Consider the following 17,109-nt stretch of genomic DNA (forward strand, 5'->3'; position numbering starts at 1 on the left):
GTCCTACCTCTTGCCCTGGAACATTCTCTCCCTTCATAGCCAACAGATGACCATCTTCAAAATCTTATTAAAATCACTTCTCCTGCAAGAGGTGTTCCCTGACTAAGCCCTCATTTCCCCTATTCCCTTTCCCTTCTGCATCATCCCTGCACTTGAATCTGTACCCTCTATTCACCCCACCCTTGGCCCCTCAGCACTTATGTACATATCTGTAATCTCCCCTTCCAGACTGTAAGCTTACTCTAGGTAGGAAACGTTTCTACCAAGTCTTTTATATTGTACTCTCCCAAGTGCTTAGTAGAGTGCACTGCACCCAGTAAGCGCTTAACAAACACCACAATTATTATTACTATCTGATCGGCATGTGACACTAGAGAATGCAAGCAACATGGTCTGTGACAGGGAATGGATGTCTGCGTCCCCCTCTAGACTGTAAATTCATTGCGGGCAGGGACTGTGTCCATTATATTGTTATACTGTACTCTCCCAAGCTCTTAATACAGTGCTCTGCACACAATAAGCACTCAGTAAATACTACAGGCTGGCTGACTAAGCGCTCAATAAATATCATTGTTTGAGGAATTTCTTGATTGGAAGGGGAAGTTTAAGAGTTTCAGACTTTGTGTATGTGGGGAGGGTCAAGGTGGTGACGTATAGTCTGAAGATAGAGTGAACACTTGCTCTGTCTCAAACTTTGGACTCTAATCACTAACTGCCAGTAGTCAGCAAATCTGTCTTGAAAGTCTCCCAAGAGACAGTAAAATAACCAAAATCAACTAGGCTTAGTGCTTGAAGTGATGTGGGATGGAGATAATGCCACCTCACTTCTTTTTATGGACCAAGACCATCCCCCTTCCTTACTTATGCATAAAATAGTGCTCAAATCACCTGTTTCCTCTTTCTCTCTAACTTCAAGCACTATTTAAATTGTTGTAATTATCATTAGTGATCCAAACAAATTATGTCAATCATACCTTTGAAAAATATATGCTGCATAAATAATAATCACAAGTGTCAAGCAAGCCAGCTGCTGAAGGGGTGGTATATTTGCTTGGGTGTAGAATAAGAAGCAGTGTGGTCTACTAGCAAGATCCCAGGCCTGGGATTCAGAGGACGTGAGGTCTAATCTTGGCTCTGCAACTTGCTTGTTGTGTGACCTTGGACAAGTCACTTAATTTTTATGCACCTCTGTTTCGTCATCAGTAAGATCCAATGCCTATTCTTCCTTCTAGTGTTGGAAGGGATGTGTTTGACTGGATTATCTTGTATCTACCCCAGTGCTTGGCAGAAAGTAGGCACTCGATAAATTCCATTCATTGATTAACAGATACCGTGATTATTTTTATTATGATACATGTAAGTATGTTTTACTCTATAGACCTGGCTATCCATTAGTTTAAGGAAAAATATGAAGTTTTGCTACCTTGATAATAGTAGAACAGAATTAGAAGCTTCTGCTCATATCCAAAAGAAACTGATCGCAGTGAATCCCTCAAAATCAGAGATTTTGTTTTCCCAGATCAATAATTGTAGTTAAAGTTTCACATTCAGTGTAATTATATGTTCCTATGACTCAAGATCTTTATGGAAAAAAACCAAGATCAAGTGACGCAAGTTGATGAGTAGGCAAGAAGCATACTAATTTAATGCATACTGGTAATGTTTTCCTAATTAGCCTTTATCAAATTCACAAGCAGTAATGAACTGGGTTTTTCTTTTCTTTAGTTACTATATTGATTTTGACACCAATCACCTAGTGAAAAATTGAGCTGGGTATTGGGCTCAAATATATGAGGAAAAGCTACTGTATTCTGAAAAAGTGAATTCCTTAGAACATAGAAAGTCCTATCTGTCTGGGAAACATTATTTCCCTAAAATGTAAACTGTGTATTATGTAAAACAGAAATCTCAAAGCATAGCCATCTTCTGGATGAGAATGCAGGTGGCATGAGAATGTAGATGGAAATGGGAGAACAGCTTACTTTTACATTCAGAAGCACCCAGATCCCCCCACAAAGGTGGTCTCTTGTATTTAAAGATTATCAGGTGCAAAGATGTGTCTTCTTTCTCCAGCCAATGGAAAGGCTGTGTTCATGCAGATAATTATAGGGCTTTTCACCTCAGCTCCCTACATCCACACCAGTCTTCACTTTAAGAAGTCTGGCAGAAAGCACAGTTGGGAATACCTTTTAGCCCTTTCTGCACCAGGCTGGTAACCACACTGACATCATCTCTCTGGCTTTGAACTCTGAGCCACAGGCCAATGTGCCAGTGGTGGGTGTTCCGTGCCAGTGGTGGGTGTTAATCGAGTTCATTATTAGTATTGATGGTATTTATTGAGTGCTTATTATATGTGCAGTGCTTGGCACATGGTAAGCACTTAACAAATGACATCATTATTATTATTGCAGAGCAGTGTACTACATGCTTGGGAGAATCCAATCCAATCAATTAATCATATTTATTGAGCACTACTATGTGCAGTACACTCTACTAAATGCTTGGGAGAGTACCAGACAACACAATTGGTAGACATGTTCCCTGCCCACAACAAGCTTACAGTCTAGAGGGGGAGTCCAGATTGGTAACTCTGCCACTTGTCTGCTGTGTGACATTGGGTGATTCACTTAACATCTCTGTTCCTCAATTATCTCACCTGTAAAATGGGGATTAAACCCTCTTTCCTTTTACTTAGACTCTGAGCTCCATATGCAAAAGGGACTGTGTCTGATATGATTATCTCGTATCTACCCCAGCACTTAGTACAGTCAAGTGTGAGGTAAGCACTTAAAAACAACCAAAAAGCACTCCCATGGCACTTGTATTTGACTTCTAGTAAGAAATAATTTTGACTGTGATCCTTTAGTTCTCAGATATCAAAGGGGAAAATTAAAATTACTGATTAAATAATGACAGAGGTTTGTTCCTTTCATAAGTATTGTACACTATGGACTTGTCCTCCCTAGTCAGAATTAAATGTAAATCACATGAAAGAGATAAATCTTGGTAATAAGAAGTTATTTAACAGTATTTATTGTATAATAATAATACCTGTGGTATTTGCTAAGTGCCAAACACTGTTCTAAGCTCTGGGGTAGGTACAAGATAGGTTGGATACAGTCCCTGTCCCACCTGGGGCTCACAGTCTAAGTAGGGGAGAGAGATCAGGTGAGGAAAGTTGTGACTTGTCCAAGGTGACCAAGCAGGCAAGCGGCAGAGCTCTGACTCCCAAGCCCCTGCATTTCCACTAGGCCATACTACTTCAGAACAGAATGTACTAAGGTTTCAAAGAGTACAGTAGAATCAAAAACGCCCAATCCTTGTCTTTAGGGAGTTTACAATCCAATGGGGAAAGCACACAGAAGAATTTATAGTTAGGAAGAAAAAGAGAATGGAAACCTTGTTAAGTACTCTAGTAGTAGCATATGGAAACAAATATGTACCAAGTACTTCAGGTGACTATGAGTGCACAAGTGCTGAGGCGGCTATTGGTTGGGGTATGAATTAGGGAGAAGACAATGAATTAGGAAGTGCCTCCTGGAGGATGGGAGATTGCAGGAGGGCTGGGAAGATGGGGAGAAGAATCCTGTGTTTGTGTCTCAAAATGTCCTCTTCTTCATTACTTTTCACAATTAAATAAGGAAAGCTTAGAAATAATTTTCCATGAAGGTGAAAAAAATCCAACCCCCGTTTCCATTATTTTACTACAGAAGTGTTGTTCATACCTTCCACCAAATGATCAGTATTGAAGCCAGAGGATAACTCTATCAATCAGTGATTCAAACAATTCAGTGGTTTATTGAGCATTTATTGTGTGCAGAACACCGTATTAAGCGCTTGTGAAAGCACAGTAAAATAGAATTGATAGAAGCATTCCCTTCCCATAAGGGACTTCCAGTCTTAAGCTCTCCTATATCGTGGACGTTGAGCTAAACACCATTCATTCATTCATTCATTCAGTGGTATTTATTGAGCATTTACTGTGGGCAGAGCACTGTACTAAGCTCTTGAAAAGTACAATACAGCAATAGAGAGACAATCCCTGCCCACAATGGGCTTACAGTGCAGAGCAGGGGAGACAGACATCAAAACAAGTAAACAGGCATCTATATAAATAAGTAGAATATATATATATATATATATATATGTATATATATATATATGTATATGTAAATGCTGTGGGGCGGGGAGGGGGAGAATAGCAAAGGGAGTGAGTTGAGGTGTTGCGGAACGGAGGGGGAGCTGAGGAAACGGGCTTATTCTGGGAAGGCCTCTTGGAGGAGATGTGCCTTCATCAGAGCTTTGAAGCGGGAAGAGTGATTGGCGGATGTGAGGAGGGAAGGCGTTCCAGGCCAGAGGTAGGACTTGGGCCAGGGTCAGCGGCGAGACAGGTGAGATGGAGGCACAGTGAGCAGGTTAGCACCAGAGGAGCAGAGTGTGCGGGCTGGGATGTGGAAGGCACCAGGCACAAGCACACGACTGTTTCTTCTAGCCCTGCATCATGCTGTATCCAGGCAGGTGCCCCATGTGTGAAGAAGGTTCCCTAACTCTGCTGTCACATCTGTCCAAACCCCACAGTTGAAACAGGCATTATGGAAGAATGTCTAATTCAGCTCAGAAACATTCATGGGGTGGGGAGGTTTCATTGTGTTAGTCCATCTGTCTGGAAGAGTACAGTTAATTCTTCTGTCTCATGTTTCTACTGGGCATTTTGGATGGAGTGTAGCATCATGGCATGCTGTGTGAGCTTGGGCAAGTCATACTTCTCTGGGCCTCAGTTAACTCATCTGTATGATGGGGATTATGACTCTGAGCCCCATGTAGGACATGGACTGTGTCCAACCTGATTGCCTTTTATCTGTCCCAGTGCTTAGAACAGTGCTTGGCACATAGTAAGCTCTTAACAAATATCATTTTAAAAAAATATTTGTGTAGCTCCCTCTAAAGTGTAAGCTCATTGTGGGCAGGGAATGTGTCAGTTTGTTGCTATATTGTACTCTCCCAAGTGCTTAGTACAGTGTTTTGCACACAGTTAGCGCTCAATAAATACAACTGAATGAATGAATACAATACAGGGAATTCATTCACTCATTCAATCGTATTTATTGAGTGCTTACTGTGTGCAGAGCACTGTACTAAGCGCTTGGGAAGTACAAGTTGGCAACATATAGAGACGGTCCCTACCCAACAGTGGGCTCACAGTCTAGAAGGGGGAGACAGACAACAAAACGTATCAACAAAATAAAATAAATAGAATAAATATGTACAAATAAAATAGAGTAATAAATACGTACAAACATATATGCATATATACCGGTGCTGTCGGGAGGGGAAGGAGGTAAGGTGTCGGGGGGATGAGGAGGGGGAGAGGAAGGAGGGGGTTCAGTCTGGGAAGGCCTGGAGGAGGTGACCTCTCAGAAGGGCTCACAGGGAATGTGTATACCAACTCTATTGTATTGTATTCATTCATTCAGTCGTATTTATTGAGTACTTACTGTGTCCGAAACACTGTACTAAGCACTTGGGAGAGTCTAATATAGCAACAGACACATTCCCTGCCCACAATGAACTCACAGTCTAGAGAAAGACAGACATTAATATACATAAACAAATTCATTATTCATTCAATCGTATTTATTGAGCGCTTACTGTGTGCAGAGCACTGTACTAAGCGCTTGGGAAGTACAAGTTGGCAACATATAGAGACAGCCCCTACCCAACAGTGGGCTCACAGTCTAGAAGGGGGCGACAGAGAACAAAACAAAACATATTAACAAAATAAAATAAATAGAATAAACATGTACAAATAAATAGAGTAATAAATATGTACAAACATTTATACATATATATATATATATATATATATAGGTGCTGTGGGGAGGGGAAGGAGGTAAGGCGGGGGGTATATTACTATATTATATTATTATAATTATATTATATATTACAGGTGTATACAGATAAATGCTTATGTGCTGTGGGGATGGGAGGGAGGATAAATGAAGGGAGCAAGTCAGGGTGACACAGAAGGGAGTGGGAGGAGGGCTTAGGGAAGGCTTCTTGGAGGAGATGTGCTTTCAGTAAGGCTTTGAAGTAGGGGAGAGCAATTATCTGATATGAGCAGGGAGGGTGTTCCATTCCAGAGGTAGGATGTGGACGAGAGGTTGACGGTGAGATAGACAAGATCTAGGTACAGTGAGAAGGTTAATATTAGAGGAATGAAGTGTGGTGCTGGGTTGTAGTAGAAGAGTAGCAAGCTGAGGTAGGAGGGGGCAAGGTGATTAAGTACTTTAAAGCTAAAGCACTTTTTTGATGCAGAGGTGGATGGGCAACAACTGGAGTTTCTTGAGGAGTGGGGAGACATTGCCTGAACATTTTTTAAAGAAAATGATCCGAACAGCAGAATGATGTAGGGACTGTATTGGGGAGAGACAGGACGCAGGGAGGTCAGCAAGGAGGCTGATACAGTAATCAAGGTGGGATAGGATAAGTGCTTGCAGAAGTGTGGTAGCAGTTTGGATGGAGAGGAAAGGATGCATTTTAGTGATGTTATGAAGATAGAATTGACCGGATTTAGTGATGGCTTGAATATGTGGGTTGAGCAAGAGAGAGGAGTCAAGTATAATGTCAAGTTATGGGCTTGTGATACAGGAAGGATGGTGGTGCCATTGAAAGTGAGTGGGAGGACAGGGTTTAGGTGGGAAGATAACTTCAGTTTTAGCCGTATTGTTTGAGGTGTCGGGAGGACATCCAAGTAGAGATGTCTTGAAGGCAAGAAGAAATGCAAGACTGAAGAGAGGGAAAGATCAGGGCTGGAGGTGTAGATTTGGCTGTCATCAGCATACAGGTGGTTGAAGCCATACTCTCCCAAGTGCTTAGTTTAGTGCTCTGCACAAAGTAAGCGGTCAATAAATACCATTGATTGATCGATTCAGCCCTTGGTTTCAGGCACAGAATGAACACTACCACATGAGTTTTCCTTAACAGAACACTCTCCAAGAATTTAACCAGTCTGTCTGACTGCATTTTCCTTCTGTGCATGCTGAAGTTGCCATCTTGAATTTGTGCATCCTGTTCCTTGATAATTTGTTTTCAACTAACATTCTCAAGAAGGAATCTCCTAGAGTGTTGATCTTTAATTGATCTCAACAGTGATGCAAATTAATCTAGAATTGAGTGACTTAATTTCAGCTATGTGTCATAGTTTCCATCATTAGGTTTCCTAAAAAAAGCTTTTGGGCTAGTCCATGTTTAATTTGTGAGTGCTGAAGATTACTCAAGAATCATTAAGTCTTAGCAAACTTTTGATGGTGTGGATATTAGCAAAAAAGAAAAAAACTTCAGTTGTCTTTTCAAGAAGGAGGGAAAAACATGCTATCTAGTAGAAAATCAAAAATTAATTCCAGGTAAGGCTATTAAAAATTGGTAGGGAAGTAGTGAGAGAGAGAGAGAGAGAGAGAGAGAGAGAGAGAGAGAGAGAGAGAGTAAAGGAGAGGGCAAAAATGACTTTCCAAAGGTAGAACCCTGGGACCATAATCCTATATTAGGTGATGGGCTCAGTTTTTCTCTGAATGTTCATTAGTAAAGATCACTGAGTGATTTCTTTTTGTTTTTATTTAAATATGTTAAAGACAAGGAGGCAAAAGAAAAAACTGTGGTAGACTCTATAAGCATTAAATAAAGACAATAAGGGATGTGTTTTTGTGTGCCCAGTGTGGCCCAGACTGTAGATCCATGCATTGGCCTTCTCAGCCAGGCACACATTCCTCGGTGTACCTCACCATCAGTATTATCTGTGCATTGGAAGGACAACTGTGTATTTGAATGGCTAAATTTCAGACTGTAGATCCATTTATTGGCCTTCTCAGATAGACACACATTCCTGCGTGTACATCACCATCAGTATTGTCTGTGCATTGGAAGGACAACTACATATTTAAATGGCTAAATCTTCCAGAAATGGCTAAATTTTCCACACCCTCAGAATCCAACTGCAGTCTTATCTCTTTCACGGCTCTGCATTTCAGTCAGAGAGGACAACTGCTTCTGAACAGTCCTTTTTCTTTGGTTTGTGACCTCAGGAGTGAGCCTGTGTTCTCAGTACAGACAGCATTAGTCCAACTTTTTTTCAAAACTGGAAAAAAAAGCACAGGCTTGATTTGGATTTTGCTCAAGGTGTCCAGGGATCTCTTTCTATTTATTGGTCAGCTTGTCTAGCCTTGCTCCTGATTACAAATGCCAAGCTTCTGTTTTTTTTCCTTTGGCTTAATTTTGAGCAGGCTAGTCTTGCTGACTTTTGAGGATCATCTGCCAGAGAGAGGCAAGAGTGTAGGGATACTTCTCACTGTCTATATCCTGATCCAGGGGGATTGCAACTTGATTGGATTTTTTTTTTTAATCTCATGTTTTCTAAATCTCCCTCCCTCTGGTCTCCAATTCGTAAAAAGGCCCATACTTTTCAGGAGACATGTTAAAGCCCTTGTAAACAAAGGTTTCAAAAGAGGAGAATTCTGATCCTTCAGTTAAAGTTGCTAAAAGTCAACGTTTCACAGTCATACACATGTATTCCTTTTGAAGCATATGTGTGGTCATCCTTCATGTATTTCATGTCTTTATTGTTTATTCCTTTCTTCTTGTGGAATATCCATGTTTACTCCTGTCATATTTTGAAAAGTTTTTGTATTCACTCATTCAGCTACCACACTGATTAAAAAAGCATACTTCAACTCAGGAATCACCCCTATAAATCATCTGACAACTGACTTCTCTGACTATGTTGTTTATGACAATATGTCTTTCACATCACCAGGCATAGTGCCTTGTTCCCTGGACTGGAAAGTAGTGCTAATGAAAATGGGCTGAAACCTCAAAAAGTGAACATTTGTCAAACTAAGAAAATAGATAACTACAGGAAGTCTTTTTAGGTAGTCAGATTTAGCATAACATCTTTCTCCACAGCTTTTCGATGTTTTTCATTGTATTTTCCTGGTCTTTGGGAGCGGTTTGTGTTTATATTTCATAGCATGGCTTAGTGGAAAAAGCACAGGCTTGGGAGTCAGAGGTCGTGGGTTCTAATCCTGGCTCCACCACTTGTCTGCTCTGTGACTTTGGGGCAAGTCACTTGACTTCTCTGTACCTCAGTTCCCTCATCTGTAAAATGGGGATTAAGACTGTGAGCCCCACGTGGGACAACCTGATCTACCTCAGCACTTAGAACACTGCTTGGCATATAGTAGGTGCTTAACAAATACCATTATTATTATTATTATTATTATTACTATTATTATCAAAGCAGAGAGCTCAGCTTTTAAGCATTTTATTCTCAAGCAGTTGAGTTAAAGTATGTTGAGTAAGCCAAATTGGTGCGTGAATTCTGAGATACCAGGACAACAAGGAGTGAGCTCTGAGAGTTTCGGACCTTCATTATTGACCTGAAACATTTTATACATGTGGCTTGAGCATAGTAGAAAGGGTTGGGCTGGGAGCCGTCTGTTGTTTTTCTGACAAAAATGGGACGATCAGATTAGTTGGGCATCTTCCCCTGTGCAAGAGCATAAGTTGCTTTGACAATTCAACTTCAGAAGACGAAGCCCATTCCACAAAGATCTGAGCAGCGCTTGGCTATGAAACCCAGTTGAGCAATCCAAAGGCTGCCTTCCCCTGCTCTCTTACTTAGGGAACATTCTCCCAGGGAATAGAGAACTCTGGAAGAGTTTGGGGTGGCTCTGTGTAGTTCTGATCAGGTTCACAGAGGGCCTGGTCTGGTTGTTCCCTCCACTGCTCCATCCCCCACCCCAGCCAAACATCCAAGGGACTCTTGGCAAAGGGACTTAGGCAATACTCCCTAATCTCAGGGAACTGTATGAAAGAAAAGAGGGTGAAAAGTCAGTTGGAATTCTGTCCCCAGCAACCTTGGAAGAAAGGCTTTAGAAATCTCCTGGCTATCTGCCCTTACACTCATTTGAAAAAGACAGGCACCAGTATTTGGTGTAGTTCCTCAAAGGAGGAGCATCGCCCCAAAGAATGTGAGTTTCAGGCAGCGAGCCAAGTTCATGTCATCCTAGAGTAGAGCTGCAACAAGCCTTCTGGCGGCCTCAACATCACCGAGCCGACCCTTCCTCTTGGAATTGACCCTATAGATTAAAGTGGAGTATGACTCGAGTGGACTAAATTTCCTTTTCTCTCCTTCACTCAGCTGATGCCTGAGTTTAAACCCAGGTTATCTGAGAATTCAGTGACTTCAGTAAAATCCCACTGGAAGCCCCAATCAAGTAAGGCCAATCAATCAATCAATCAGTCAGTCAACCAGTGATATTTATTGACAGCTTACTGTGTACCAAGCACTGTTGTAAGCACTCGGGTAGATAAGACAAGTTAATCAGATCGGACACAGTCCCTGTCCCACATGGGGCTTACACCCTTATCTCCATTTTACAGACGGGGTAACTGAGGCCCAGAGAAGTGAAATGACTTGCCTGAGGTCACACAGCAAAGTAGCAGAGTCAGAACTAGAACATAGGTCCTTCTCACTCCCAGGCTTGTGCTCTAACCACTAGTCTATGCTGCTTCTCAGTGGTGGTCCCAATCTGGCTGTAGGTGATTACATTTCTTCCAAGTTGAGATGAGGGTTGGAGTCCTTCTTTTGAGCCAATCCTAGACCAAGCACTATGTAAAAAATGGAGTGGTCAATGTCTTGGACAGGAGCTCAAATGACAAACCATGAGTTTCAATGACCAGAGCTAATTCTTCTGAATTTTCTTTCTCAGGCTAATCTTTTTTGACACCTATTAAATTTCCTTACTTCTATACCTCTTCTTATTTGGCCACCTAGATGGGGCAGCAGGAAATAAGACCAGCCCATTGGAGGCTGAGTCATCATTTTCTTCAGCTCTACCTGTCCCCAAGCCTGTTTGGCTGTTGGAATTCAGTTAATAGTAATAATAATAATAATTTGTTATTATTATTATTATTGTATTAAGTGTTTATTATGTGCCAGGCACTGTTCTAAGCGCTGGGGTAGATATACGATAATTGGGGTGGACACAGTCCCTGTCCCACATAGGGCACACAGTCTTAATCCTCATTTTCCAGATGAGAGAACTGAGGCACAGAGAAGTGAAATGACTTGCCTAGGTTCACCCAGCAGACCCAGAAGCTAGAATTAGAACCCAGGTCTTTCTGACTCCCAGGCCCATGCTCTCTCTATCTACTAGTTAGGTGGTAAACTAGAGAACTGAGTGGAACAGAACCGTTTGCAACTGTGTGGATCTCATGATTTATTATTGGAAGTGCTCCAAAAATATTCTCAAAAAATGGACGTTGAAATGGTTAAATTAAGTTCACCATTCCAGACTTTCAAGCATAACTTAGGCAGGTGTTATCTCCAAAAGCATGTGGTGAAAGAAGGCAAAAAAAAAATGCTTCTCTCTAAACTGACACCCTCTCTTCTGTCTTTTGGTTGTTGTTGCTCAAAATGAGGAAAAAGATTATTGTTCCCCTCATATTGGGCTTAAAAAATAAGCAGGTTTCACAGAGGCAAAATTACTTAAATGTTAGAATGTGCAATCCTGTAAAGCCAAACTATCATCTTTCAGAGGTGTTTTCTGAACAAAAAGAGCTGCCAGACTCTTCATGGGTAGAGTCCGTGTCAGCATGGCATCTGAACGGCAAATGTGTTATTCTCATTCACTTCTTTAGTGATCCATGAAAGTGATTGAATCAAGCAATGGAGAGTGAAGCAGCAGAGGTAAATATAGACTATTGTATGGAAATGGACTGTGAGCCCCTTGTTGGGAAGGGATTGTCTCTATCTGTTGCTGAATTGTACTTTCCAAGTGCTTAGTACAGTGCTTCTTTTATGGTAAGTGCTTACTATGTGCCAGGTACTGTACTGAGCACTTGGGTAAATACAAGCTAACTGGTTTGGACACAGTCCCTGTCCCACATGGGGCTAACAGTACTAATCCCCATTTTACAGATGAGGTAACTGGGGCACAGAGAAGTGAAGTAATTTGCCTAAGGTCATAGCACAGACAAGTGAGGAGTTGGGATCAGAACCCAGGTCCTGTAGCATCCGGGCCTATGCTTTAACCACTAGGCCATGTTGCTTCCACTTCACTGAAACTGCCTCCAACTAAAGTCAACAATGACACCCTCTTTGCCAAATTCAACTTCTCAGGAGGCTCTGACAGAGACAGTGAAGAAACCAACAAAAGAGACTGAGAAAGAGCGCCCAGAGAAGTAGGACGAGAATCAGTGAAACCCAAAGTTAGATGGTGTTTCCAGGAGAAAGAGGTAGTCCACTATGTCAAAGCCTCCTGAGAAGCTGAATTTGTCAAAGAGGGGGTCATTGTTGACTTTAGTTAGAGCAGTTTCAGTGAAGTGAAAGCAACATGGCCTAGTGGTTAAAGCATAGGCCCGGACGCTACAGGACGTGGGTTCTGATCCCAACTCCTCACTTGTCTGCTGTTATGACCTTAGGCAAATTACTTCACTTCTGTGCCTCAGTTACCTCATCTGTAAAACGGGGATTAAGACTGTTAGCCTCATATGAGACGGGGACTGTGTCCAACCCACTTAGCTTGTATTTACCCGAGCGCTCAGTACAGTACATGGCACATAGCACTTGCCATAAAAGAAAAGTGGAAGAGGTAGAAATGGGCTTTCAGGGGTCAAGAAGGGAATTGGAGAGAGTAAGTGGAGGCTGCAGGTATAAACAACTGTTTGGAAAGGAATTGCAGGTGAGAGCTGAAGGGTGTCATGGGGTCCAGGGAAGCTTAGAGTTGTTCCCTGCATTTCTCGTATGTAGCATGCAACAAAGATCATACATGCTAGGGCTTATTTAAGAGGGACACTGCAATTCCCAGAGCACATGGTTAGCAATGTTCGCTACCTGCAGCAGGAGAAATGGGACTGGTATCTTGCCAGCAGTGGAGAGCAGCCAGATTCCGTGTAGTTTCCACAGTCCGTTTTCTCTCCTTTCTTCAGATAGTGATAAGCAGCAGCATGGCTCAGTGGAAAGAGCGCGGACTTGGGAGTCAGAGGTCATGGGTTCTAATCCCGGCTCTGCTACTTATCGGCTGTGTGACTTTGGGCAAGTCACTTAACTTCTCTGTGCCTGTTACCTCATCTGTAAAATGGGGATTAAGATTGTGAGCCCCACATGGGATAACCTGATCTCTTTGTATCCCCCCCCCCATGGCTTAGAACAGTGCTTTGCACATAGTAAGTGCTTAACAAATACCATCATTATTATTATTATAATGGTTTATTCGTAATTCTGTGGCATTTCCTCAATGTGGGGGTCATATGCTGAGAGAGCAAAGTGTTCCTAACCTGTTCGTAGCACTTGGCTGGTATACCAGCAGATATGGGAGTGCTGCCATTCTTTATAGCTCCAACTACGGCGATGGCATCATGAACCGTTTTTTGTAGGGTTTCATCCTCACTAGTGGAAAGTATGGAAGGAGATCACTGAAACATGGTCATGCTGAGAAGCAGTGTGGCGTAGTGGATAAAAGGATGGGCCTGGGAGTCAGAAAGACCTATGTTCTAATTTTGGCTCAGCCACTTGTCTGCTGTGTGACCTATGGTAAGTCACTTCATCTGTTAATCAGGGATTGATTGTGAGCCCCATGGGGGTCATGGACTTTGTCCAACTTGATTAGCTTATATCTACCTTCGCACTTAGTGGAGTAAGCATTTAATAAATTACCATTAAAAAAAAAATCTCCCATTCTCATCAAACCAGCCCTGGTGTTCTCTGCTTTCAAAGGTAGCTGCTGCATCACACAAAGGCATCCGTTCTCAGGGGACACTCATAGAACGGGATAGAAAAATTCTAGTCTAGTAGAGCTGCTTGGATTATCCTGTGAAGCTCTGTATTTCATCCTCCAGGAGAAGATGCCAGTTTTGTGATAAGTTGCTTTTATCACCATTGACAGTTCGGAGCATGTTGTGCATAGAGATAAAAGGAAAGAGGAAAGTTAAATATTTGAGACTTCATTTTAAATACATGGAAAATCTTTCAGGACAATAATCCATTCTCTGCCCAAACCTAAAGAGGCAAAAACTGGGCATGTTTGGGGAGGTGGCAGTTGGGTTTTTTTTCCCCTGGGAAAGTGGCGATGATTTAGTAAGTGACATGCTGTCAGCAAGACCAGTTTTGGATCCAGAAATAGCACCTGGGGACTCAAACCTCAGTGCTTTAGCCTCAAGTCTAGGGGAGCTTTCCTTCATTCTGTCGTATTTATTGAGTGCATACAGAGAACTTTACTAAGTGCTTGGGAAAGTATACTACAAAAATAAAGTCAATTTCCTGCCCTGAGCTGACAGTTTAGAGTGGAGGAGACAGACATCTATACAAATAAGTAAAATTACAGATAAGTATATAAGTGCTCTGGGACTAGGAGGGGGGAAGAACAAAGGGAGCAGGTCAGGGTGAAGCAGAAGGGAGTGGGAGAAAAGGAAAAGTGGGGCTTAGTCTGGGAAGGCCTGTTGGAGGAGATGTGCCTTCAGTAAGGCTTTGAAGGTGGGGAGAGTCATTGTTGGATTTGAGGGGGGAGGTCTTTCCAGGCCAGAGGCAGGACATTCATTCATTCATTCATTCAATTGTATTTATTGAGCGCTTACTGTGTGCAGAGCACTGTACTAAGCGCTTGGGAAGTACAATTTGGCACATGGCCTAGGGGTCGGCGGCGAGACAGGAGAGATCGAGGCACAGTGAGGTTAGCACTTGAGGCATGAAGTGTGCTGGTCGTGTTGCAGGAGAGAAGTGAGGTGATTTAGGAGGGGGCAAGGTGGTGGAGTGCTTTAAAGCCAATGCTGAGGAATTTTTGTTTGAAGTGGAGGAGGATGGGCAGCCACTGGAGTTTTTTGAGGAGTGGGGTGACATGTCCTGAAGGTTTTTGTAGAAAAATGATCCGGGCAGGAGAGTGAAGATTGAATGAATGAAAGTATGAACTTCCATCCTTGCTTTACAGAAAATGTTTCAGATGTCATTAGTGTTCACATAGGATCGAGTCTCCTCGTGCCGGTTTCTTCTGCTTGCTTTACCAGAGCCATCTTTTCCGGTCTTGTCCGCCAGGATTTATTTTTGTCTCCTGCTGAGAGAACTGAGGCAATTATATTTGGGTGTGTATGGATGAACCACACAACGACTTGACAGCTTGACTTTCACTCTTGATTTTCCACCCGTCCACTTTCTCGCTGGCAGGGTTGCAACTATCCCCGTTCTCAGATATTTCTCCAAAATAAGTTGAAATGGCTTCAGCTCAGGCTCTTTCCTTATCTGAAACTTCGGTAATGAATCAAACCCAGTGATATTTTCTCCCGCTATTGTTGGCACAGTCCAGGTTTATGTTGGTTTGTGCATTTTTTTTTTTCAAATGCTGGGGGCCATTCATGAGGGGACCAAAAAGGGGTTGGTTGAAGCCCTCACTGAAGTCCCAGACAGAAACAGCATGGCTTAATGGAATAGCATGGGCTTGGGAACATGGGTTCTAATCTCTGCTCTGCCACTGTCTGCTTTGTGACCTTGGGCAAGCCATTTAACTCCTCTGTGCCTCAGTTACCTCATCTGTAAAATGGGGATTAAGACTGTGAGCCCCATGTGGGACAACCTGATTACCTTGTATCTACCCCAATGCTTAGAACACATAGTAAGCACTTAACAAATACCAAAATTGTTGTTGTTATTGTTATTATTATTAAAGGGACCTCTGTGGAACCACGAATATCTTCACTTCATCATCATCATCAGTGGTATTTATGGAGTGCTTACTGTGTGTCAACAGACATGTTCCCTACCTCCAGTGGGCTTATAGTCTAGGCAGGGAGATGGATATTAATATAAATGGGCAATTTATGATATAATGTTGTGAATTATATCATGAATGCTGTGGGGTTGAGGGTGGAGCGAATATCAACTCCCTTTGCTTCAGGTTGGCCGAACCTCTGCCCCAACAGACTCATAGGCAGACAAGGGGGAGTGGGCCGGACCCAGGATGGGGTCGCCTAGTTGGGGAATGTCAGAAAAGAGTCCCTGGTACATGCAACCCTCTGCCAACCCTTCTGAAGTTCAGTGACTGCTGAAATGTTCCAGAAGGCAGAGTATCTAGGTGAGAGGGATTTCCTTTTGGCAGTATTGAGAAGCTGCATGGCTTAGTGGATAGAGCAGGGGCCTGGTTGTCATAAGGACCTGAGTTCTAATCCTGACTCTGCCACATGTCTACTGTGTGACCTTGGGCAAGTCGTTTCACTTCTCTGGGTCTCAGTTACCTCATATGTAAAATGGGGTTAAGCCCTATGCGGGACAGGAACTGGGTCCAGCCTGATTAACTTATCTACCCCAGTGATTAGAACATTGCTTGGCACATTGCCTTGTCTTATGCTATCAAGCAGTCTCCGACCCATAGTAATGCCATGGACACAACTCTCCCAGGACGCCCCACCTCCATCTGCAATCGTTCTGGTAGTGTATCCATAGAATTTTCATGGTAAAAATCCTAAAGTGGTTTACCATTGCCTCCTTCTGCACAGTAAACCTTTTTCTCTGCCCTCGACTCTCTCCCATGCCACTGCTGCCCAGCGCAGGGGAGTTTCGACTTGTAGCAGATTGCCTTCTACCTGCTAGCCCCTGCCCAAGCTAGGAATGGAATGGATGTGCCTCTGCTTGACTACCTCCTGTAGTCGAGAGTGGTAGAGTACTGGAAACTCCCCAGGTGTGACCTTGAGCAGGGTGCTTGGCACATAGTAAGCACTTAATAAGTACCATAGTTAATGGTGATGGTCTGTACTGAGCCATGTGGGCAGGGAATGTGTCCACCAACCCTGTTGTATTGTACTCAGGTGCTTAGTACTGACTGGGTCCCTGAGATGGAGGTCAGGTGGTTCTTGTTTCAGAGACGACTCTTTTCAATGTGGAGTGGCTTCACAGTCAGGCACATGCTAGGATCAAGTGACAGTCTGCTGATGTTGTGCTGCCGCCCTGAAACACATCTTGAGCAGTGTGTGTCCATGAATAAATAGAGGTGGTTTCTTCAACTGATGAGCAATGACATCACCATCGGGAAACCGATAAAATCAGTTTGTTCAGAACGAAACTTATATGTG

The 17,109-nt window shown here is 42.8% G+C and overlaps 1 protein-coding gene across 1 annotated transcript in view; it reads left to right on the forward strand.

Annotated features, from left to right (window-relative positions):
* Positions 1–17,109, forward strand: part of UBE2F (ubiquitin conjugating enzyme E2 F (putative)) — a 158,597-nt gene that overhangs the window by 140,773 nt on the left and 715 nt on the right. The gene's annotated exons all lie outside the window — the stretch shown is intronic.

The sequence above is a fragment of the Tachyglossus aculeatus genome, chromosome 7, assembly GCF_015852505.1.
Source record: "Tachyglossus aculeatus isolate mTacAcu1 chromosome 7, mTacAcu1.pri, whole genome shotgun sequence".
Lineage (NCBI taxonomy): Eukaryota > Metazoa > Chordata > Mammalia > Monotremata > Tachyglossidae > Tachyglossus > Tachyglossus aculeatus.